This window comes from Polistes canadensis, unplaced genomic scaffold, assembly GCF_001313835.1.
Source record: "Polistes canadensis isolate GaletaPanama2010 unplaced genomic scaffold, ASM131383v1 scaffold_31, whole genome shotgun sequence".
NCBI classification, from domain to species: domain Eukaryota; kingdom Metazoa; phylum Arthropoda; class Insecta; order Hymenoptera; family Vespidae; genus Polistes; species Polistes canadensis.
In genome coordinates, this window is record NW_014569578.1 from 63,821 (window position 1) to 88,276 (window position 24,456).

The following is a 24,456-nucleotide window of genomic DNA, read 5'->3' on the forward strand; positions in this document are numbered from 1 at the left end:
AGGTGCTGCTATCTAGTCTGAGGGGCGCAATTTTCGAACACGCAGGTATTACCAAATAGACACCAAGTGTCAAATCGAGGTCACTGTAAATAGAGAAAACGTATAATTACAATGAATAAATGGGAAATTATCAATTATTTTTATTAATTCTACAAATTGTACGGTTAACTTATGCTAAAACAAAAGAAATAAAAAATAAAAAGAAAAGAAAAGAATAAATGATTAATAACAGGGGGAAAATTATTAATAAAATTTAGACAAAAAAAAATAAAATAAAATCAAAAAGGGCAAGATTTTCATTCGTAAACGAATTTTCTGAAAGAAGTAAAGTCTTCCCCTCTGTAACGAAGAGATTATCGATTCTACCTTTTTCTTTCTGCTTTCACCGAGGGCCAAGCTCGTTCATTGTGGGAGGAGGGGAGATAGTGTCAAGAGTAAGGGAGGGGTATTTGAAGTAGTGGACTAAGGGGGTGGACGAGGGGTATCGCTCGAGCGATGGTTGGGTACGGAATTAAAGATGGCGGTACTTTTTCCATTGTCTCACCCCCAGGGGTGAATTCTTTCCCCTTTACTCTTCCATCGTCTACCCTCTTTATCCCCGTTTGCCTTTCCATCGTCTACCTTCTTATCAAGGTTGCTGGCAAAGTAGTAGAAAAATAGGTTGGGCTATCCAATCGCGTCATGATGGCTCTCGATTTCTTCAAAACGTCCGTGGATATCCATACTGCATAATTGATGCTATAAAAATAAACAGAATTTTATTTTTACGATGATTTTTAATCGAAAATAAAAGAGACAAAATTATTAGATTGTCCCGTAGAGAGTTCAAATAATCGAACGTGAGATTCTTTCCTTTTCTCTCTCTCTCTCTCTCTCTCTCTCTCTCTCTCTCTCTCTCTCTCTCTTTCTTTCTTCGTCTTTTTCTAATTTCTCTGAATACGCTCTCGTACGAAGTTATTCTATGTCGGAAAAGAGGCATTATTTTTCTCTCTTAATGCCTCACTTGGTATTGACCGACTAACATCGCAGTATTTACGCTGCGCCTCCAACTCGAGTTTCTTCGAGTCGGAGAAAATGCTCGTCTTTGTTTTTATTGCTCGAACGGTGGAAGAGAAGGAGGGAGGGTGGGAGGAAGGGGTGGAAGAGGAAGAGGCAACGAGTCGAAAGGATGGAACGAAGGGGTTGGAAGGAGGTTACAAGGGGTTGGAAAGAAAAAGAGACAAGAGGAGTGTAGAAACGAGCCAGGGCACAAGAACAGAAGAAGAAGAAAAAAGAGGAAAGGAAAAGCAAATGAGGACTGGCGTTCTTTCTCTCTCCCTCTCTCTCTCTCTCTCTCTTTCTCTCGTTTTCTTTTTCCTTCATTCTTTTTCTCTCATTTTCTTTCGTTCTCTTTTCAGAAGGATGGGGCTAGTAATGCGAAAGGTATGCAAGAAATCGCGAGTCCGCTTCCTCTTCCCAACCAGCCCCTTTCTTCTCCTCGTTACTTCACCCCTTACCCACCACCACCACCACCACCACCACATCCAACTCCTTTCCACCTTTTCCATTTCCGCAGACTTTTCCGAGCATCGTCGGAGCAAAAACTTCTAGTGAATCCTCCTGACCGTAAAAGAAAATGACGCTTAAAAAGGAGGAAAATAAAAGAGAACGCGATGGAAGACGCGTTTCGCGCTCGTTCCGCTCATACGAGAGTGAGAGAGTGAGAGAGAGAGAGAGAGAGAGAGTAGGAAAAAGAAACTGTTTCTCTCTTTTATATATCAGAATCGAACACGTTCGCATTCTGTTTAAATGTTCGCTTTCAATTCGTTCGATGAATACGCCGAATCCTCGTTTTAACGAGTTTCTACCTAATCAAGATAATTGAGATACTACCTACTACTTACTTATCTTTTTACTACCTTTACGGTACGACTGAGTCTGGGATGCGTTCACGGGAAAAGTATCGGTGCTTTTTCCCGTTAAACGAAACGCCCAAATTTACAAAGTTTCGCGTCAGAATTATTCGTTAATAGTAAAGATTTATTTTCTTCTTCTGGGGAAGGAGGCTTGGTCGAGACTTTATCGAGTTAAAAAACATCAGAATTATATAAATAGGATATAATTGCTTTATTTTTTATGTTAAATATTGATTTTGTTTTATATATATATATATAAGAAGATTTCTAACTGTATCATCTAAATATTACCTTTGTTTACAATAGTATAAAAAAAACTTTAAAGGAAAAAATCTAAAAGGGAAATCTAATCAAAAGAAAATTTTCTCAAGATCAATTTTTTTACGAGATTTAAAGGTCAGCGTTGTTTTTTTTTTCAATAAACCTTTTTCTTTTGCGATATTGATTATTTTTTTGCTTGCATAAACATATTATTTTGATTTGTTATTCTCGAGATATTACATTATACTTGAAAATAATTTTGTTTCCACATCTTTCCACATTTCTTTTCTTTTCACATCTGTGATAACCGATGTTGAACCGACTTTAGCAAGTTATTAGTAAAGGTTACTTTACGTCAATCTTGACAGAAAAATAAATGTTCTTACTTTACTAATGATATGCGAAATTGTAATCATTTGCGTCAATGCAAAACTGCAACCATTAATGTGCTCTATCGTTAAAATAACATTACGACTTATCTTTAATATTTTGGTTTCAAAATTTATTTTTATAAAAAAAGATAAAACATGATAAGCACGAAGTCATAATTGAAGATACTAAGCGAATGTTTAATCATTATTATTTGATCTCTTTTGAACTCCCAAGATATTTGTTATATGAATATTATTACAATGTATATTGATAACAAATTATTTTATTACTTTTTTTTTTTTTATTTATTAAAAACCTATATTATATCTCTTCATGACTTTTATCTTTAAAGAAGAAATAACTGAATATATATATACAGAACAGAAAAATAAAGTTAAATTTTAATAAAGACAGAGAGTTATATAGGATAAAAGATTTATATAAGATTTTATATTCATTTATAAGGATAAAGAAAAAAAGAAAACCATTCCTGGCGATGAATTTGAAGCAATAGTGAACAAAGCGACGATGAGTCATAACTCGTTCCATAAATTCGATCGTGGTTGGAAGATAGAATATATAATATGTACGGAGAAGTACACGGAGCTTTCTCGAATTTAGATAATTTAATGATTCCGCAAATGAGACGAAACGCGTAATTACAGGAGTGAGCCGAAGGCTTTCCATCCAGGACGGAATTTAATTAATTCACATCGAATCGCCTGATCGTACGATCACGATCGAGAAGATATTAAATTACGTCGTGGGATGTGCGTGTATGTATATAACTCGATGGAGAGCTAGCTGGCTAGCCTCTATACAAATACAATATTATCCGTTCCACCACTGCTCGACTGGCAGAGTATGTGATTTCGCACTTGGTTTCGAACATACGTTGGTCGCACCACAGATCCACGTGTACTTTACTACATACATTTGTATATACGTACTTGTTTAGTTTCTATAAAGTATTCACACAATTTGCAATTTACTTATTTTCTTAATTATCTTTAATTAATATCATCATCATTAATTTAATTCATTTACTATCGTCTCTCTATATTTTTATATTTAACTTGCAAATTTTCAGATAGGTAAATTGATAGACTATTTGTAAATGAGTCATTTTATATGAGTTATATAACGAAATTGAAAATCTTACATTAGCTTAGAAAACACGTTAATCTATGATAATTTACGACGATAAATCGATAGATAGACAAAAAAAATTAATTATCTCATTTAAAATTATAATGTAAAAATACACTCGATAAAAAATTGCAAAATTCGCGTTATCAACAAAGTCATTTGTTTATTTTTACATAATTTTATCACTCAGTTTCACTAGTTCGTATTCAATAATTAAAAATGAAGTGAAAACGCGGAAAATGCTTCTACATGAATGAAGCAACGAGTGTTTACTGACTACACGTTCTCTGCCAAACTAACAGACATCTATAATACAAGCTGCTAATAAAATTGGTTAGTTAGATATATAGATATAATATGCGCGTGGGGATAGCGTGATCACGTAGAAAGGCACACGATTGACCAGTATGCTAATTTGCCTGACCGAATTCAAAAAAAATCTAAGTTAGGGGACACACTTTGAATATTTCTTACTCCTAGAGGGTAGAATGTTAAAGGCAGCTGCCTCTAACGATCCATTGTCCGAGATTAACAACAATACCTTTTTACGATCAATACCAAAGAACACATTCTCAACTTAAATCGTAGATAAAAATTCAAATTAAAGCTTTTTCTTATATACATTTATATAAACAATACGTAATGATATAATTATGCCATCTCTCATTATTTATTTTATTATAATCTTTGTTATTATATACGAAATTATCAATCTTATGAACGTACTTGAAAGAATGAGAGATAGAGAAGAGAGACGTTTGCGTTTGGTGAGGAAGGAGGAGGTGGGATGGGAGGATAGAAGGAAGATGATAGTCCACCAATGAACCAGCGCCGATCGAAATAGTTTTTCAATTTTCACGGACGATTGGTCGCCCTCCGATCGCAATTTTCCCGTCGCTTAGCTTTTCAATTATCTACCAAACGCTTTCACTGTCGTTGTTGTCGGCATGTTTTAGGCATCTACTAACACTGACACGTAAAACAGACAAGACAGAAATTATTCGATTTTTCTAGTATTCTTACAGGAAACTTTCCGATTAAGTTCTATGTTAATTTTATACTTTATCTATAGATATTGCGTATTATACGGAGTGATAAAAAAAAAATGGTTCGAGGTTTGAAAGGCTTATAATATTAATCGAGACGAGTAAAAAATATCTAGTTAACATAGATCCTAGAATCAATCATTTCGATTGAAATAAACTATTATATTTCAATCCAATTAACTATTAATTAACAATCTTTTCAATTTCAATTAATTATTAAAGATTTGTAATATCTATATATGAATTAATCTTTGTCGATATTATTAATAGTTTTTGTTTATTATTATAATAAACTTTTTTATCCAGACAATGAATTAATGTATTTCTAAGATAATTTTTCTGTACACACGGTCTTATATAATAAATGTTAATTGAAATCGAAAGGATTAATTTTAAGACCCTTGTTAATTAGACTTTTTTTTACTTGTCTCAGTGAGTACTACAAGCTCTTCAAATATCGAACCGTTTTTTTTTATCACCCTGTATAAAACTTATCTTATATAGATGAAATAAAAAACAAAAAAACCCACATCGATTTATTAATAGAATTACATTATTTTGTTATTCATTTTAAAATATAGTAAATATCTCAAATGTAGGTTCATTGTACAGCTACTCCAAATATCTGTCAAAAATATCTACAATCTTACAATTGGATAAAGTGACTTTTAAGATAAACTATGTCGTATATATAATTTTAAGCAATAGCTAACAATTTTCTTCTTTTTATTTTGAAATTATTTACATAAATTACATCTAGGTATGAGTTTATGCATTAAACATATTCACTTTTTGTAACTTGCATCATTTGTTGACAGTTAGCAATAAATATTATTTTTCTTGTCTTGTTCAATAACATTATTTGCAATAACAAGTAGTATAATAATAATATAAGAGAAAATTAAATGTTTTTTTCTAGACTATAATAGTTAAATGCTACATGCAATTATGTTTTTATAACATTTACGTATACACGTATTGAATAAATTATTGTAGAAAAACTGATGCAAAAGAAAAAAAAAATGATTCTAAAAAGGAAATAAAATAAGATCCAAGAGAGACATTATTCCTTCGAACGTTTAGTGTCCATGAAATAATGTCTTGAGAAGGGACAATAGTCTTTCGGATAAATTATGACGTCATAAGGCAGCGCGTAGAAAGCAAAAACAAAAGATGACGGCGTATCCAAGCGGAAAGGGAAAATAATAAAGGCCTTTTGATCGTGTCATAAATCTTTCAAAGCTTTGTTTTTACGTCACTTAAAGCTGTCCGGCCTCTTTCTTATTTCTTAGAAAACGTGATCAGTATCGTAACCCGTTCAATCGGGCCTCTTTTTTATTTACAATTTTCTATATACATTTTGATGATCACTTTTTATTTTTAGGTTCAATGTAATATGGCGATAAATTTATTTATTGTTTTATCTGAAATAAGTCATTTTATTGTATTAGTAAATTCGTTTTTTTTTTTATTTGTTCGAAACATTTACCTGTTTTTCTTTTGAAATATTTCAAATAAATATCCATTAGTATTAGGAAGTAAGGAAAGTGTTGTGCAAGGAGTACCTTTCCTAAAGGTTACTGGGGCAAGAGTACGAAGGGGTTAAGAGAGAGAGAAAGAGAGAGGAAGGTAGAATCAGAAAGGGCCAAAAAGTCCGCTATCGTAAAACTGGTTTGAACGCTTGGACACTGGGAAACCCTTTCTTTCGTATCTTTTTTCTAGTCCTTTTTTTTTATTTATTTTGAATTTCTAATCGAGTGTACCTTTTAAAGGGCTTTTCAAAACTCGGGGAGGGTCTACCCTTTTATCAATTCTCATGCGTATACCCTCGCTGACGTGAAAATAACGTAGAATGATACGACATTAAATTAAACGAATCGAACGAGAGAATTCTTTTTTTTAACGATATTTATTTATGTTATGTAATGATATATTTACATAAATATGAATTATATTTACGAGATGAATCGGGAGGAACGTTCCAAACTCTAGGAACGCGTATTTTACACGTAAAAATAATTTAAAAAAAAAATTGCGCAAATACGCATCCATAGAGTTCAAAGAATTGAAAAAATAAACAATAAAAGAAAAATGCGATTTTGCAAATGACGAATCACAAATGTTTAATTCAAAGAGTAAGATGAGATTATAGAGTTGCGATGGTACTCCAAGTAAAAGTAGATAAAAGAGGATAAAGGTGAGTGAGAAAGGTGATAGTAGTAAAAAAAGGTCCTCAGGGTTCTGTGGTTTTAAACGTTGCATCGTTCGGCTCTTTTACGTCCTTCTAAAAAGTGCCGGGTAGGACATTAAAGAATGGACTGGATGGATGCTCTCGTAAACTCCAAGGGCAAGTCCTTCCCAACAGTCGAAAGTTCGTATCGAAGAAAAGTAGAAGAAGGAACGTGCTTAACTCGTAAAACGCAAAGTAACGCCTTGTCCGTTGAGCAAGAATGGATAATAAAAAATCTTTCGACCAATCCACACGCTTCTTAAGAGTTTAATCCCTTTTTTCTCATATCCTTTTATTCCATCGTATTCCTTAATTGTTTTTCTTCGTATTTTCGCACTTCGTGTTATGAAAATTTAATGAACGGGTTGGTTTTTTATTTTAAATGTTTATTTTTATATATATATATAAGGGACATTTAATTTTTATTATTATATATTATTTTTTTTTTTAAATCAAATATATTATGTATATGTGAAGTTACGATCTGTATATATTATTGATCGTAAATCAATTTAATTGTTCGTTAAAACGATAAAACTGTTTTTATCGATAATATACGATATAAATAATTCGTTGAAATGGCTAGTAAATGGGAAAATGAATAAAAACTAATATTGTCTTAAAATGTAATATTGAAAGTTCTTATAAACAATATACTAATAATGAAACTAAGCGAGTATTTGCCGATATATCGTTTACAAGAAGCTTCTTTTCCAGAAAAAAAGAAAAAAAAAAATAAACGAAGAAGAAGAAGAAGTAAGAGAGAGTGCAGGAAGAATAAAACAGCCCCTAAAAATCGTCGGACGCTCCCCACTTTTTCCATCTTTCTTATCTTCCCCACTTTTCATCCCTTCTTTTCGTACTTTTTCCCCTACACCGTGTTTCCCTCCATCTTTAACGTCCGCAGGAGAAAAGTCGAGGAAGAATAGCGGGTGGGTTATGGTGACCCACCCTTATTGCGATGGAAAAAGAGGGGGAAAAAAAGATAAAGTGAGATGAATAAAGAAAAAGAGAAGGGGTAGTTAAGGAATAAGAAAGAGCATGGAAGAAGTTCTATTTCTTCTCGCTCGATCGCCCTCGTATTTTCTTACTCTTTCTCACTTTCTGCTATATTTCAGATAAGAATAAAGTAAACGGCGAATGGGGTTGTCTGGAGGGGTGGCTGCTTCGTTGCAGTAAAGCTTTGGAGGAGTGTAAGAGGTGAAAGCAAAGTTCTCTCTGTGTCTTTCTTTCTTTCTCTAACTCTTTATCTATTACTTACTCTCTTTCTTTCTTTCTTTCTTTCTCGTTTTCGTTCTCTTTTCTTGGCCGGGACGTATCAAAGTGAAAAGGGGAAAAGCAAAAAGTACGACGATCGATGCTACCGGCCACACGGAATACAATGAAGACGCCTCCGCACAAGGAAACGGGTTACGTTCCTCTCTCTCTTTACCTTTTCCTACGTTAGTTTCAATTTTTCTTTTTCCTTTTTTCCTTTTTTTCCCTCTCTTGTTTCTTTTTATCCTTCGCTTCTTCTTATTCGTTTTGGTAAAAAATCTTCGATAAAGAACACGCGACCTTTCGCGACTATATTTCATACTCGTTAATGCCTTTTTTTACAACGCAAACAATTAAAATTCTTTTACGATCGAACGGTTTAAACGTAATCGCGTACGACAACGTTAACAATTTCCTCATTTTTGACATTTTATTACTATACGTTTATTTATCTTGTACTTTTTTTCCCATTATTGATGTTAAGCAAACAGTAATAATTGTACAAATTATTACTTTTTTAGTTTCATTACGGTATTTGAAAATAACCATTAATTAAATTCTGATACTACTCATTTTATTATTTAATGAATTATTCAATATAATTTAATATGATTCTTATACCTATTTCTATATGTGTGTTTAAATATCATTTCTTATATTGATTTCAATTTTTATATATATATGTATATAGCTTACATCTTGTTGTTTTATTTATTACGCTAGTGTGTAATTAATATGTCGGATAAAGTTGAAACGTACGAATAACAAAATCAATAAAATTTATAATGATTTTTTGAAGATTATAGAGTAAGTTAGGAATAGTTATCTTTTTTTTTTTACTACCACTATCCGTCATCAAGCTTCAGCTCTTGTCCTTTACTTCGGTGGTGGGTGAACGTTCGTTGAAAATAACACAGAGAGGCGAATGCAGTGGAGGAGGGAAGAAAGGACCGGGAAGGGGATCGAATGGTGGGATGAATTTCCTAATTAAAACTCGCGTGAAACTATTTAAAACTTAAAAAGGAACGAGGTTAGGCCAAAAGCAACTCGGGGACCATTATCGCTCTCGTCAAGGAAACTTTGGCAAATTAATAAATTTTCATGGAAAATCTATATCTTTTATTGTGTATTTTTTTCTTATCTTTTTTTCCAACCCTTGTTCTCTTTCTCTTTTCTATTGTTTATCATTTTTTCGTTTGTTTATACAAGAAAATTACGTAACGGAAAGAGAATTGTTTTCGGTGTTACATTGATCAGATTATTTTTTATTTAATTTTTTTTTAATAGAACTCTTTCCGTTCTTACTTTTTTTTTTTTTCGTTGTTCTGTTTTCTATTAAAGGAACGTTTTCAAGTGAGATTTACTTTTACGGCTTGGTTGGTGTGTAACAGCAAGCATGGCGTGCAATTAGAAACGCCACTTTTAAGCCGGGTCATAGATTTTTCGCATAGCCACCCTGCTTAAAGCGGGCAAAATTTAAGGGCAGTTTACAAGCCGCTTGATATATGCACTCTCGCGATGCATTTAATTCCTATTTTTCTTTTTCGTTGTACACCTCTTAGCATGCTACTCTTAAAAATAGATTTCTCTAATGCTTACGATGTGTTTTGCTAATGGGAATCGTGTTAAACGTTAAGCTTTGTAATTTGTATATACAAATAACGATAGAATACTATTTTGGGATCATTTTGAAAACTATTTCAGGCAAATTCAGTCAGTTTAAATCCCCAAGCTAAATTATAGAATTATTTCAGATAAAAAAGAGATCTACCTTATCTACTCAATAGAAACAACGCATCATGACATCTATACCAAGATTGTATTCCTCTTAAGTGATCTTTAAATATTTTTTTATTTAGTCGATAAGAAAGTTTTCTTTTTATCGACTATTGATAATACTATTTTATATATAGAGGGCGACAAGATTGAATAAATCTTATTAAAATGATAAATTACAACAATTTTATGAATCCTATCATTGTATGAAACTGTAAATAAAACGTGATATTATGCGAGAAATTTTTTATTTGCTTCATAAATTTCCTGTCTATTTTAAAAATTATGTTAAATTATCAGAAAAACATTTGCATAGATATATTATTAACTTTTCATTGCGCTATTTAATTACAAAAATTTAATAATAAGAAATCGCATTGTCGATGCTAATAGGCCCATAAAAATAATTTTTATTAAATCATCTTTAAAAGAGATAAAATATTCAAATTTATTTAGTATGCTCAATGTATGATACTTTCAATCTATTCATACTTCGAATGAAATTATGCAAAATTGTCATGATCATATATGTTTGTATAAATAAATATCTACAAACTTAAATCCCATTAATGCTTATTATTAGTCAACAAAAATAATGGTCACTAATTTCGGCTAAATGTGACGCACGCGCTATCCTAATGAAGTTTAAAATTAACGTGATAGACAATACTTTGTCAGGAAAATGTCAGCACATCAAATATATCGTGACGTACGAAACGATCATCGAGTTTCAATTCGTCATTTAGAGGCGTCATTATCGTTAAAATTATTCAATAAATTTTCCTACTTTGACTATAAACTATAAACTATAATGATTTCATAACAAAATATTTATAATAAAATTCTTTTAATACTAAATTAAATAATAAATTATGCATGACCCATCACAGAATATAAATATCATTTTATTAAGCCCCATAGAATGGAAAATGAAATAAATGTGAAGAACTTTTGTATGTATCAATACATCATTCGGTATAAGCTCGTATAATAACTTACGTAGAGTACGTAAATTATTCTGCGCGTTTACGAATTCGGATAGAATTATTTTTAGTATTTCCTTTCATATGAGATATTGCGTTAAACACGTTACGTAATAATACATGTATCAATACAACGAATTTAACAAATACAATTGTCAAATTACTCAAACTATAAATAAAATTTGAAAATAATTTTATAATTAAAAGTAACAATAAAAAAATACAAAATTAATACACACGAGCATTATTTTATAGATAAATAGAATTTTAAATTAATTGTAATCATTCAATTGTATGCAAATAAATTTGTATCTGAATAATGAATGAATAATAATAATTATGAAATAATTAATTTTTCTTTTAATAAAAATTAATCAAAGATAATTCTTTTTTGAAGAATTACAAAAATGTACAAAAAAACATTTACAAATTCGGGAAGAATAAAAAAAGATAGTAAAGAAGAGAAAGAGAAAGAGAAAGAGAGAAAAGGGCAAATGAGCGAGAAAGAAAGAAAGAGAGACAATAACATAATCGATTTTCATCTTGAGAAGGAATAGGTGCGTGGGTGTTTAGGCAGTAAAAGCACGTTTAGAGAGTTTGGTTCGAGAGACGAGAAACTCGACGACCCGGCAACCATTGCTAAGGTTCTCATAAAAATTTTACCCTCTCTCCGTATCCCTTTAAACTATGCGTCTCCATCGCTCTTACGCCCCCTCTCGTATTTTCTCTCTCTCTCTTTCTCCTTCGTTCTCTAAGCATAGCTAATTCAAAATGGCGTCGCCATCCCTATATCATTCGCAAGCCTCCCCTATTCTCGGAGAACCCCTCAACGAAGCGGAGTGCTAGGGGTGGGGCCACTGAACTATGGCGCCCCTTCACCCTTCGCTACGCCGAGAAACTTCCAACAAATTGAAATCCCGCATTTTGCACAGGCCTAAGCTTGGAAGCGTCCTTTCTTTCTCTCTCTATCTTTCCCTTTCTTTCTTTCTTTCAATTTTTATCTTTTTTTTATGCGAATCTTCCTAAGGTCCATTTCTTATTACATATCAAGATATATTCAAACAAATTAGAAAATAAGAAATTTATTAACAAAATGTTGATATTATTTATTCTATTTGTATTTAGAAAAAGATATTACTAATAGAGTTAAACTCATTAATTAATAATTCATAATTTATCTCTAATGCAGTCCGTCTTGAAAAAAATTATGATGATAATATATAAAGCATTTATAAATTCGTGCATATATATATATATATATANGCAGTCCGTCTTGAAAAAAATTATGATGATAATATATAAAGCATTTATAAATTCGTGCATATATATATATATATATATATATATATATATATATCCCTGGTTATATGTAATCCTAATCTCATTTGAAAAAAGTGTGATAATACTTTGATGTATTAAATAAAATTAATTAGAAAAAAAAAAAAACAATTATTTTTTTATATAGCAATAAAAAAGATCATTGTTAAAAATACGTAATACTAACTAGCATATAATGGAAGGTTCTATTATTCGACTATCAATCGAATTGGTACATACACAAATGTATACGTAAAAATAATATAATTGATAAGTTTATCCTTAAAAGTCATAAAAAGACATTAAAAAAAAAAAAATAGGGAAGATAATAAATTAATAACAAAACTCATCCAAGGTTCTCAATTAGTTTGAAGTCGGGTTAGACATTTACAGGGAGATCCAGAAGCAAATACTTTCAACGAAGAGTCGCCTTCGGGTGTTCGACAAAATGTAGAGAAGTGCATGAGGTGATTGCAGCGTGAGAAGTGTGAGGGGAGGAGGATTGGTGTTGAATTGGTTTGGTTGGAAAGACCGGCAAAACGAGGGTATAAGAGAGGGATAGTGGTATAAGAGTAGGAGGAAGAGGTGGAGGTGGAGAAGTAGGAGGAGGAGAAGGAGGAGGGGTAGTACGAGGTAGGTGTTGGTTGTGTCGGAATGCGAATTTGGACATCGAGGGAGTGTCGCGTCTGTCCCGCAAATTTCGACGACCGCCGAGATTTCGCGTCCTGTCCATATAATCACCGTGCTCCGAATTCCACGAACGAGATAGTTAGGGCACTTGCGGCAAATACCCAACTTTTGCACTACGATCTTTCGATTTTTCTCCGCGACACCTTCCGCGGCCGTGTCTCCGCATCCGAATTCTATCCTCGACCGAATCTATAGACGCATTTGTGTCTACATACTATTTGTGCAAAGCCTACAATTTTCTCTCTTCCATCTGTTCTCGGAGTAATTATGAGATATGATGTATTATATTTTCCACACATCTATTTGTTTGAATTAATTTATGTAACTTCTTCATCATTGTAATTTCGGGAATGCATTAAAGTTGGGAATATGTTATTACTATTTAGATTCGTATACGATGTATATTATTTGAAACTGTGTTTAAATCCTTTGTAATACGTGGAATTTAAAATTTATTTTAATAACTACACAAATATATATATATATCAAATTAATTTTGTTTCTTTAATCGCAAAGAGTAAGAATATAATCTAATTATAAGATTATTATTTTCCGACGATTAGGTAATTATTACTTTTTCGTGTTTTTACGAAATTAGTGTCTAAGTAATAGAAGTAAGTAATAAAATATATATATATAGAAATTGTTCATATATATATTGTCTATGTTATTTATACATGTATACTCTATATATTATGTAAATAAATTTTTAATAAATTATACGATACTTATATATATATATATCATTTTTCTTAATCAAACTTTAAAATGAACAAAAACGATAGTAAAAGTACCTGACATTCCATAGTTTTCCAAGACATCTAAGCTGTTTTAATACGCATGCGGCTATTCCGTAGTCGTACCAATTCCACATAGATACGTGTATGTAGTAAGTATATCCAAAGCGTGTCAACGATCTGGTCTAGTCGAGTATGTGTCTGGCGTGAGTGTATGTATGTGTTAGGGTGGCGTCCATCGACTAGATAAGAGATCTTGAATATTTTAGGTAGATAGAAAAAGGAAGCACCGAGCGGGTGGATATATTTAAAGCGAATTTTTCCGCGGCTCGCGTCGAACTGACCTCGCCCTTATTTTTCGGCCCTGTTCGTTCCTTGCTTCCTACTGCTCCCTCCTCATCGACCGCCCCTTCCTCGGTCTCTTTCTTGCTCTCTCTCCTTCACTCCGTCGTCACTCTCTTTGTCTTTCATACTTCCATTCCCTTTACTCTTGGTAACCCGCGTCGCGGATTTTTACGATTCTGCGCGTGGAAAAATCACCTTTTTCCGGTTAACCCTCTGCCGAGACTGCGCATCCTTTTGTCGACATCCTTTTTTTTATCGCTTGATTTCTTTCTTTTTCTCTTTTTCCCTTCTTCACACTTTCTTCTACTAATACTGATACAGTACACGTTTAGTATTCACATTACCCCGTTTCTTTTCTATTTGGTTTCTTTTGAAAAAGAAACGAAGGATACGTATACTATTTATTATTTATTTTAATTTAAAAACAAACGACTCGTTTTTGTAATATTTAGTTTAATTAATTTTCAATAATATATCGATATGTAAAACATAAGTAATTGTAATATTTTACGTCAATACTTTATAATTACGTGTGACTTCAAAGTCGCATATTTTTCTGTGATATTTAATTATTTTCGCCAATTTTTTTCACATACACAACATGTTCTGCAACTTTATTTTAAGCTTCTATCAACTGTTGCTCACAATATCGGAGTAAATCTAATATCACGATAAAGTTTAAATTGATTGTTCATTTGTATTTAGGGTCTGATATTTTTCTGGTTAAATGTTTTTGTAATCATACAAAAAAATTTGGCATATAAAAGTTTAATAAGAACGTACCGTAAAATTCGAAATATTCTTTACAATGAATGAATGTATGTTGTTTTGAGAAATTAAAAACGAATTAGACAAAGTAAAAATGAAAGGCATCCTAATAATAACATAGTTAAGAGTGGTTTTAGTGTTTCTCTCTTAACTTCGATTAGATAAACGTCAAGGGTTGAATTCTAAGGAAAGATATACCTAACCTCGAAGTAGAAAGGGAGGAATTCGAAAGGAATAAGAGAGGACGAAGGAGAAAGGAAAGAGACAAACGAAGGACTCGACTGGGATCCCCGTGAGGCCATAAATTCGCCCCTCGAACCGAAACTCTCTCTCTCTCTCTCTCTCTCTCTCTTCCTCTTTCTCTCTCTCTCATTCCACGTTCCCGATACAGAGGAAGGAACGCGAGTAGATTACGTACACACGTACATACAAGGATGGGCATATAAATTCGACTCGCGGAATAAGGATCGGCCCCTTTCCAGACGTCGGGTGGTTTGCCTGTTCTAGGCTGAGTGCTAGCTAGCGTGTAGGATAAGATAGAGAGAAAGAGAAAGAGAGAGAGAGAGTGAGAGTGAGAGAGAAAAAGAGAAAGAGTGAGAGAGAAATAGGGAGAGAAAGAGATGGTAGAGAACGGTGAGATGAGAAGAGGAAAGAGGGTGGCTAGGTCGGCCACACGAAGGAGGGTGGGTGCCACCTTCTTGGATCAATAAATGATTTAACATTCACAAAATGGCGGGTGAGCCCCCGGCAGGGGCGGAGAAATAATATAATCTACCTTAGACTCTCTTGCTCTTGCCTTCCTCCACCCACTCGACTATATGTGTATGCGTGTGCGTGCGCGCGCGCGCGCGATAACATGCACACACATAAATAGAATAGATATACGAAAGGAATGAGAGAGAGAGAGAGAGAGAGAGAGAGAGAGAGGGAAAGAGAGACAGAGGGAATCCAAAAGTACACGTATATGCTCATTTACTAAAAGAGAAGCACATACAGTAAGGGGGTGGTAGGGTATCTAAGCACGCTCACTCCTCTCTTTCTCTTTCTCTACGACTAAAACCCAAAACTACTGCCAACCCCCTTTCGCATCGTCAGCAGAGTAACGTTCGTTTGAGAATTCTACTGTTACTCTCTATGTTTTTATTTTTATATCAAATTGCAAGATGTTTCGAAAAGAATCGATTGGAAATCTACCAAAGTTAGCAAATCTTTAAAATGATTGCTAAGTCTTGTGATAAGGAATACAATTAAATTTATCTATTTCTTTTGACTTGCATAAAGCTTCATTATATAATGAATTATAATTATAATATTTAATAAATAAAATATATATAAATATATGTAATTTATTATTAGATTACTTTCAGTTTTTTATTTGGATAGTACAATAAGATAAATTTTACTCAAGATTTCTGAAGAGAAAAAAAGAAAAAAAAAAGGCTGTCGTTAAATAAAACATGCTAACCCAACTTGTTTACCATTTTTTCCAATAAGAATTAAAGAAGCAAATTATATTATACTTCCGTGTTATTTATTTAACTCTGATATAATTAGTACCATGACCCTTCAATCATATTCTCGTTCTTGTTAAGATTTAATCGAATTTATTTATCGTGTTGGCTTGACGTTTGCTTGAAAAATTCCGAGTCACGAGTAACGGCTTCGTTAGGCCGATATATTTTACGTTAATGGAGGTAGTAAAGTGGATTTTAAGAGGAAGCAAGCAGGACGAGCGAGCAAGCGAGGGCTCGTAGGTAGGTGGATAGTAGGAACTGGTGGTACTTTGGATTCGAGGCCGGTAGACGTAGAAGATCCCTAAATATTAAGGGGGCATTAACGTGGTCGGCCATTTTGTGCGAGCTCTAGGTTCGTCCGTTCCTACTCACTCGTCCGCCCCCGCGCATTTCCCCCCTCGCTAACCCCCTGCGCGCGCGCGCGCGCTGCGCGTATAAGCGAACCTTCTCTAGCGTATATTATTATATTATAAGAGGGTGCCCTGGCGCCTCCCAAGATTATGGAAATCGCGACGGGTATTAAGGGGCGAGGCAAACTCGGTCCTGTCGCATCAGGAGCAACGAAGGAAGCAAGATACTAGAGAAGAGAAAGAGAAAGAGATGAGGAGAAGGTCGACGAAGGTGATAGTACGGTGGTAGAAAGGAACGTGAAATGCATATACATACATAAAGTACACTCCCTTCTAACAACGAAACTCCTTCGAGATTGGATCGGGAAATTGATTTTCCGACATAATCCTTCGATTTCTTATACTCATGATGATATCGTGCGGTTCTGAATTATGGAGGTTCTAGATTTTAAGGCGTGATAAACCGAACGGTATCCCCTTTCCACCGTTAAGGATTCTTCGTTAGAAACTACCAAGAGAACGCTCGAATAGTTTCTACTGGAAGAACAATCGACGGGATTAATGCAATATATCTCTCGAGTATTTTCCTAGTTACCGTTAGCGTGATTCTAGGATAGAATTTAGGACGTTTGTGTTATTGGACAGTTCTGATTTTGTCGTACATTATCGATATTTACAATTTGTATAAGCGTAGAACAGTTTAGGAATTTATTATCGGAAAGAATTTATGATGAATTTCGAATGAAATTATGCATTATATGAGATTTTCAGCGTTTACTTAGAAAATGTTCTCTGATAAGAGAGAATAGAGGATAGTTGGGAGGTGGATATTCGAACGACGGTTTGTTCTGTCACATATCTTCATTAAGGGGGTGGTAACCGGTAGAGGGTAGGAGGGTACTTAGTTCGCGGAAGGTGGTAGAAGATAGGAAGGGGGTAGTAACTACCGTCGGAGAACCAGCTTCGGAGTTCCTCCAAGTTTGTTGTGTGAGAAAACAGGGACTGATTTGAATTTATATTACTTGGCCTCCCCTCTGAATACGGTCCTAGGCTAAGGAAATTTCCATATATCTGAGAAAGCTCGGAGTCGACTCGCGAAATGAATGTACCCAAGACGCAATTCGAATTTTCGATATCCTTCTCTTTGACTAAATCTATTTTCTAATATCGAAGGAAATTTTAAACGATTTTTATCTATTTAATTTATCGAGAAGATCGTGAAAAGTTTATTAGACGGAACGGATCGTTGAGAAAAATATAAAAAGAAATGTATGTTGCAAAATTTATACAAGATATCGATGTGTAAAAAACTGAAGAACTTGATGAAACGAAGTCAACTTTCATTACATTTTGTTAACGACGATTTAACGAAATTCAATAGAAAATCCGTATAAAAAAATGTAATTATTTAAAAATTGAATTAAAAAGAGATCGATTTTAGTGATCAACAAAAGAATAAGGGAAGATGACGAAGAAGAATAGGACATGGGACAAAACGGTCGTTTAATTCACTATACCAGCTTCTCCGGTTTTGTGGCACGCTTTAATTCTCGCTTAACCTCCGCGTTTTTACGCCAAATTTTCGTCGGTCTCACCCTCGTTACCGCAGGAAGAGAAAAGCGGGTGGGTAGGTAGCCGGTTACGCGCTTAAGCACTTTTTAAACGCCCTTATATTTATGCCACCTCCGGATACCTATTTCAACTCCTTCCACTGTTCTCTCTTTCTCTTTTATTTCTCTCTGTTCTGTCTCTCTTTCTCTCTCTCTCTCTCTCTCTCTCTCTCTCTCTCTCTCTCTCTCTCTTTTCTCTTGCTCATTCTTTCGCGCACATTACGAAAAGCGGCGAGCACGAAACAATTAAAACGTTGAAACGAGGCCGAGGGTCCGAAGTGAGCGTCCACAGTGAAACGTGTTTTCACACTACCCTCCTCCACTTTCACACGATCCTTTCGCGGCACTGGTTATACAATAATCTGGAACGTAAAAGAAGGGACTTTCCCGGTCGGTCCTACTCTTTAGCGCGTCTTTGCAGAGATTTCGTGGTTTATCCGTGATTTTGATAAAAATGTTTTAACATTTTCTTCGCATCGAAGTAAAATATTAATCCATTTTTAGATTTACCGTATCATATATGGTACAATCAAAATTTACCGAAAAACTCACTCAAATTTCATTTTACCGATTTAGCTTAGCGTCAAATAAAAGATATATATAAACAATATTATAAAAATTATTTATTGTATCGAAATTTGTCGAAAAATAAATACAAACGTAATTATATGAGTATTTTTTTTTTATTGAAATTCTAAATAAATTAATTTCAGATCTAAATGGATTAATTCTATTATCAATTATTTTTCTTTGAAATCGTTACTTGAATTTTAATAAATATTGTAACTATAAATTTTGATTGTCGGTCACAAAACGTACGATTAAATGTTTAGATTAGCAACGTAAATAAACGACGATGTTTCTTCTTATAAAAACGACACGAGACTGACGCGACCTTTTTCTATCAAAGGTTTGAAATCTCCTAGTAAGAAATAGAACGGAAGTATTTATTGAAGAAAAAACCTGTTGGTCGGTACGACGAGTGACCAGTCACGTGAGAATCGTAGCATGGTCAGCTAAAGGACAAGGAGACATTGTGGAAACAGACTCGCTTTCCGTGAGCTACGCGCGAATGTGGGACAGCATGCGGGATTCCCACAGGACTGGTCCTGGCAACCTGCTGCCGTTGGTTTTGCCTTTTGCTTCAATATTGAACAGATAGTGACCAGTCAGTCAGTCTAGATTCTGTAGAATTATTGTAACTGTTTCGTGAACGTTCATACCCTTCTCGCAAAATCGCATTAGAGAATAATCGAGAAACTCTTGACAAAGTCGCGTATGATGAAATAATACGTAATATGTTATTGGATACTATATTCATTTCGAATATTGTCAATCATCTAAATTATATATATTTCATTTTTAATATTATTATTTATTTTAAAGCTTTTCAATAATTGATATTGGCGTGTATGTAATTTAAAAAAAAGTAATGTTGTTTAATAAGTCGTAAATCTGGAAAAATATTTGCTACTTATTTTGTATTACATTTATATCTATATAGATGTATATTTATATTTGTTATTAAATTATAATAATCATTATAATATAGTATAAATAATGATAATACATAATAAATTTATTCATTATGGCATTATTATTGGGTATTTTAATAATAATCTATACAAACACATGTATGATTAAGGCAATTATCATAATGATTAATCCAATTATGGATTTATTATATTTTCATTTAATTTAAATAAAGTTTACAACACATATTCGTTCTCAAGATACTGTAAATCTTCTGAGAAAAATTTGTATGATATTAAAAAAAAATAAAAATAAAAATACTTGTCATACGTATTCAAAACAAGATCTCGAATTGTAACTATTTCTTACCTTAGATTCTTCGAATACCAGTTCGACGGCTTTCCGAGGTTCACTGACAAATCGATCGAAACTTTGGTTGATAGCATAACTTGTCTTGCTACTCTTCTAGAAATTCATACCATACCAGTCAGATGACTTTCTTGATCTTGCATTGCGTGTGAACGAGAATGTTTCTAAGCACCCTAACGTGACAATGGAATCCTGTTTCTTATAATTATGTGTAACATCATAAATTGATTTTTTTCTAATATGTAATTACAACAGCGTAGATATAATAATATAGAAATCAAAGAAATTACGACGATATATAATTATTCTTCATTATTGTTATTAGAAACAAAATAAATCATTCTTAATATTTTTTATGATACCAAAACAATCTTTTGTAGTATTCAATGTAGATGTTTTTAAATCAACAGTTCACTGCAGTCGTCTTCCGTCGGTACTTTAGAATGCAAATAAATAGTATATCTAAAATCGGTTTTGTTCTTGTGTCCGCAATTATTCTAAACAATTTGTTGGTAAACTTTTAAAGTATAAATTTTATAAGAAGAATACTAATATTCAATCTAATATGAAATTATGTGATCGATGAAAAATCAATAAATCATAGTAAAGAATTTTTGAATTTTTATTCTTACCAACAAAGCATGTAACGATCAATTATACGTATCGAGAAAAGGATAAGTCTTTTTTTTAACTAAATTTTTCTAGCAGGATCTTTCTATCTGATTTTTCTGACAATCCCCTTTTACACATCCGATAGGTAGTAGGTCTCGTGTAGAGCACTGTGGTGTCTGAAATGTCCACAAAGGACGACAATGCTCATTGTCATGCCTCCGAGGAGAAACTTAAGTTCTCAAAGGCGACAAGTGTACAATTAAGTCGTTAGGAGGACTTCCGGGAACTTGGACGGTACAAGTTTTCTCCGCAGACTGAACCTAAGCGCCCGTTAAACGCTCTGTAAATTGTAATTTCATTCTATTGACGAATACTTCCTATACTTTTTTATTTATCTCGAATACAAATTTAACTAAAAACGTCAATAAAATTGATTATTTCCCTATGTGAATGTTCGAAAAGACAGACAACAAGACTTTTTAATGTGTTATACAAAGGTTGATGCATGCATAATAATGTTCATCGAGAAGATTTGATCGTGACAATAATCGGGTGCGAGAGTAGGAAGGGAGGGTGATTGGAAAGGTGGTGGTCGGTGAAGAAATAGGAGGTATGGGGCTCGGTGATGTGGTAGATGACGTCAATTGAGGAGGGATGAGGAGGAGAAAAAGGAAAGGGAGAGGGTCCGGACGCGAGTGTAGAGTTCGTTCGATTCGATATTCATCTCGAGATTCAATTCAATTTCCCTGTAACTATCCTACCGGCGTCACAGCGCATCGAGAGTCGCGAGGGTTTCAAGAGGAGGATGTAGAAACGACGTAGGAGGTGGTGGAGAAAGAGGAGGAGGAGGAGGAGGAGGAGGAACTGGGAGCAGAGGAGGTAGGGTCACAGTATTCAAAACCACCAGCAGTAGCGGCACCCCTTCGCGTTCGCGAGGAGATAAAACGAACCCTGGCACATAGGCGAGTCCTTACAGCGGCACTCCCACCCTCCACCCTCTTTTCTCCCTCCTTCGTGAGACTCGAGCACTGCCACGATGGCAGAAGGTGTACAACGCCGTCTGGAGGAGAGTAGGTGGAGGAAACTGTTTTCCACTTGGTCTTACTGTACGAAAGCTGCACCTAACCTACGCCGTATCATTAATTATCTAAATTGAAGCTGCCACAGCGCACCCGAGTGTCTTACATCGAAACTCTCAAAGGATATTCCTCTCTCTATACTCTCTTCTCTCTCTTTCTCTTTCTCTTTCTCTCTCTCTCTTTCTCTTAAACACACACATACACACTCTCTTTCTCTTCTCTATCTTCTGCATCTTGTCTTCTACTCGTCGTACTTCTCCTTCGAGAATTTCATGGAAAATGGCAGATGTTCGCGGAGGAAGGAAGAGGACTTCTACGAATCTTCTCCTTCGTCCTTAGAAGGTTTCTTAGATGGAAGGACGGCGAATGAAAGATGATGGGATGAAGGGAGAACTACGGCTTCAATATTTGCCATTTCTCATTACTAATAATTTCTTGTTTTCGAGAAAAATAGTTAATATAGTTGAAATTCGATGCATAAACAAATCAATATACTTCCAAATAAGGGATTTATCTACTTATTCGATTTATTACTTTCATATTTCTATTTTTTTAATATTTAGCATTTTCAAACTATAATAGAGAGTATAATATACATATACTTATATTTCTATATCTATACCAATATATATAAAGAAGAAACTTGTTTGTTACATTGTTCGGAGTAATCTTTTAGAATCTATTCGATCGATTTGAGACAATCTATCACTGCTAAAGAGCTTATATCTTTCTTATGAACATAAACTTCGCATCAGCGTGTTGCAAACGTTTAGAATATGAATAATAAAAAGCGCGCGTAAAGTTGAAGAAGAAAAAAAGTTATTTCATATTCTAAATGGTATACATTTCTAGACATTTCAGAAGTTTTTGAGGATATTAATCAACAACATGCTATAACTTTACCGAGCTGAACAGTAAATCAAAACGTTAAGCTACACGTAAGAAAAATTGGCACAGGAGCGCGGTTTTTCGCAAACTCTGATATATAATCATAATTTTTTTTTATAGATATATCAATTTTGAGTACTAAAACTAATGATACATAATATTAAATGTTCCTAACAAATGAGATTTATTATAAATACGTTTTTTTGATTTATTATAGTATATTTTATAATAGCGTTGCCTAAATTATGTTTCAAAGAAAGCCAATAAGTGTTCCGTGGAAAAATAGTGAAAATAAACGTTTATATTGTTTTCTCAAATTTATTTATTTATTATTAATCTATTCTATAATAAATAACTGAGGGGTGGGTTTTTCGTTAAAATCTCAGGATTTGTAAAATGTTTCATCGTAGGAAAAGTTTGGGAAACGTTAATTAGTACAAAAATAAGAATAACATTGAGAAACGTGAAAGGATTTTCGGTATATTCTTTAGAGAATCGTAGTTAGAAGATAAGGGATGTAAAAATTCTGGCAATTTCTAAGACATTCGAAAGGTTTGGCTTATAGTGAGAAGACTGCCGTTAGGGGAAGAAAATATAGGGAGGGGGAGGTTTCCTGAGGTCGCCTCATATCGACGTATTTTAGGCGTTTTCCCCGGGATCGTCTTGCTCGAACGACTAGACGAAGACCGTCTCTGCTCCAACGTTCGCGTATGTGTACATGTATGAGTTTGTATACGTGTGCGCGCGCGAATCTCCCTCTTTCTATCCTCTCTCCTCCTAGTTTCCCTGCCCTCTCAACCCTCTACTTCCCCGTGACTAGTGAGTAACGATTTTCCTCCATCTTACCCCGATTCCGGAACACACCCTTGGGGCAACCCCTCGAACACCGTCACCCTCTCGTACCACTCGCGCCATCCTTGATTTCTCTCTAAGCCGTCGCTTCCGTGTTAGATGTGAAACTACTAAAATACGAAAGAAAAAAAGTCGTCAGTCCGTTCGTAAAAAGATATTTCTTTCATTTATCGATATTACCTTTTCTATTCATTTATCATTCTTATTACTATTTTAAATCTTTTCTTTTATATTTTGATAATATTAGAATATGTATGCGTGCATATATATGTATAGAAAAAAAAAAATGATTTCGTTTATATGTTTCAAGTTTAATTATTAAAATTATTTTGAGAGACTCTAAAAATTTAGAAAAGTTTAGACAACAATTTAGAATCTGTATGTTAATATATACGAATAAATGAAATAGAATTCTCTTTGAAAAAAAATTAACATAATATTTTCAATTAATTGTACAAAATATATAATATAGGAAAAAATGACAAATAAATTAAAAAGATTAGACGAATACTAATCGTATTTTTGTTTTTGCATAATACGCGCCCGATCGAAGAAAGGAAAATCTTTGGATTTTTGCTAAAGAAGATTAAACCATAGAGGTGGACTAAGTGTACGACTTTAATGGACGATAACGGACTTACAGATTTATCCTTTTATGGAGATACGCGAATTTACGAGAATTTCGTCAGTGAAAAAGGAAAAATAAAATGAGCTCGCATTTATTCGCTAGCTCTCCATTGGATTATTTAATCCTATGCTTTGCATGCATGGAATACATACACATACATTCGAGTGACAGACAATCGCGCATGCAAAGCATTCCGTTGTTAATATCGTTACAAAGTAAATCCAGGTAAGCGAAAAGGTACAAGCTCATTCGGGT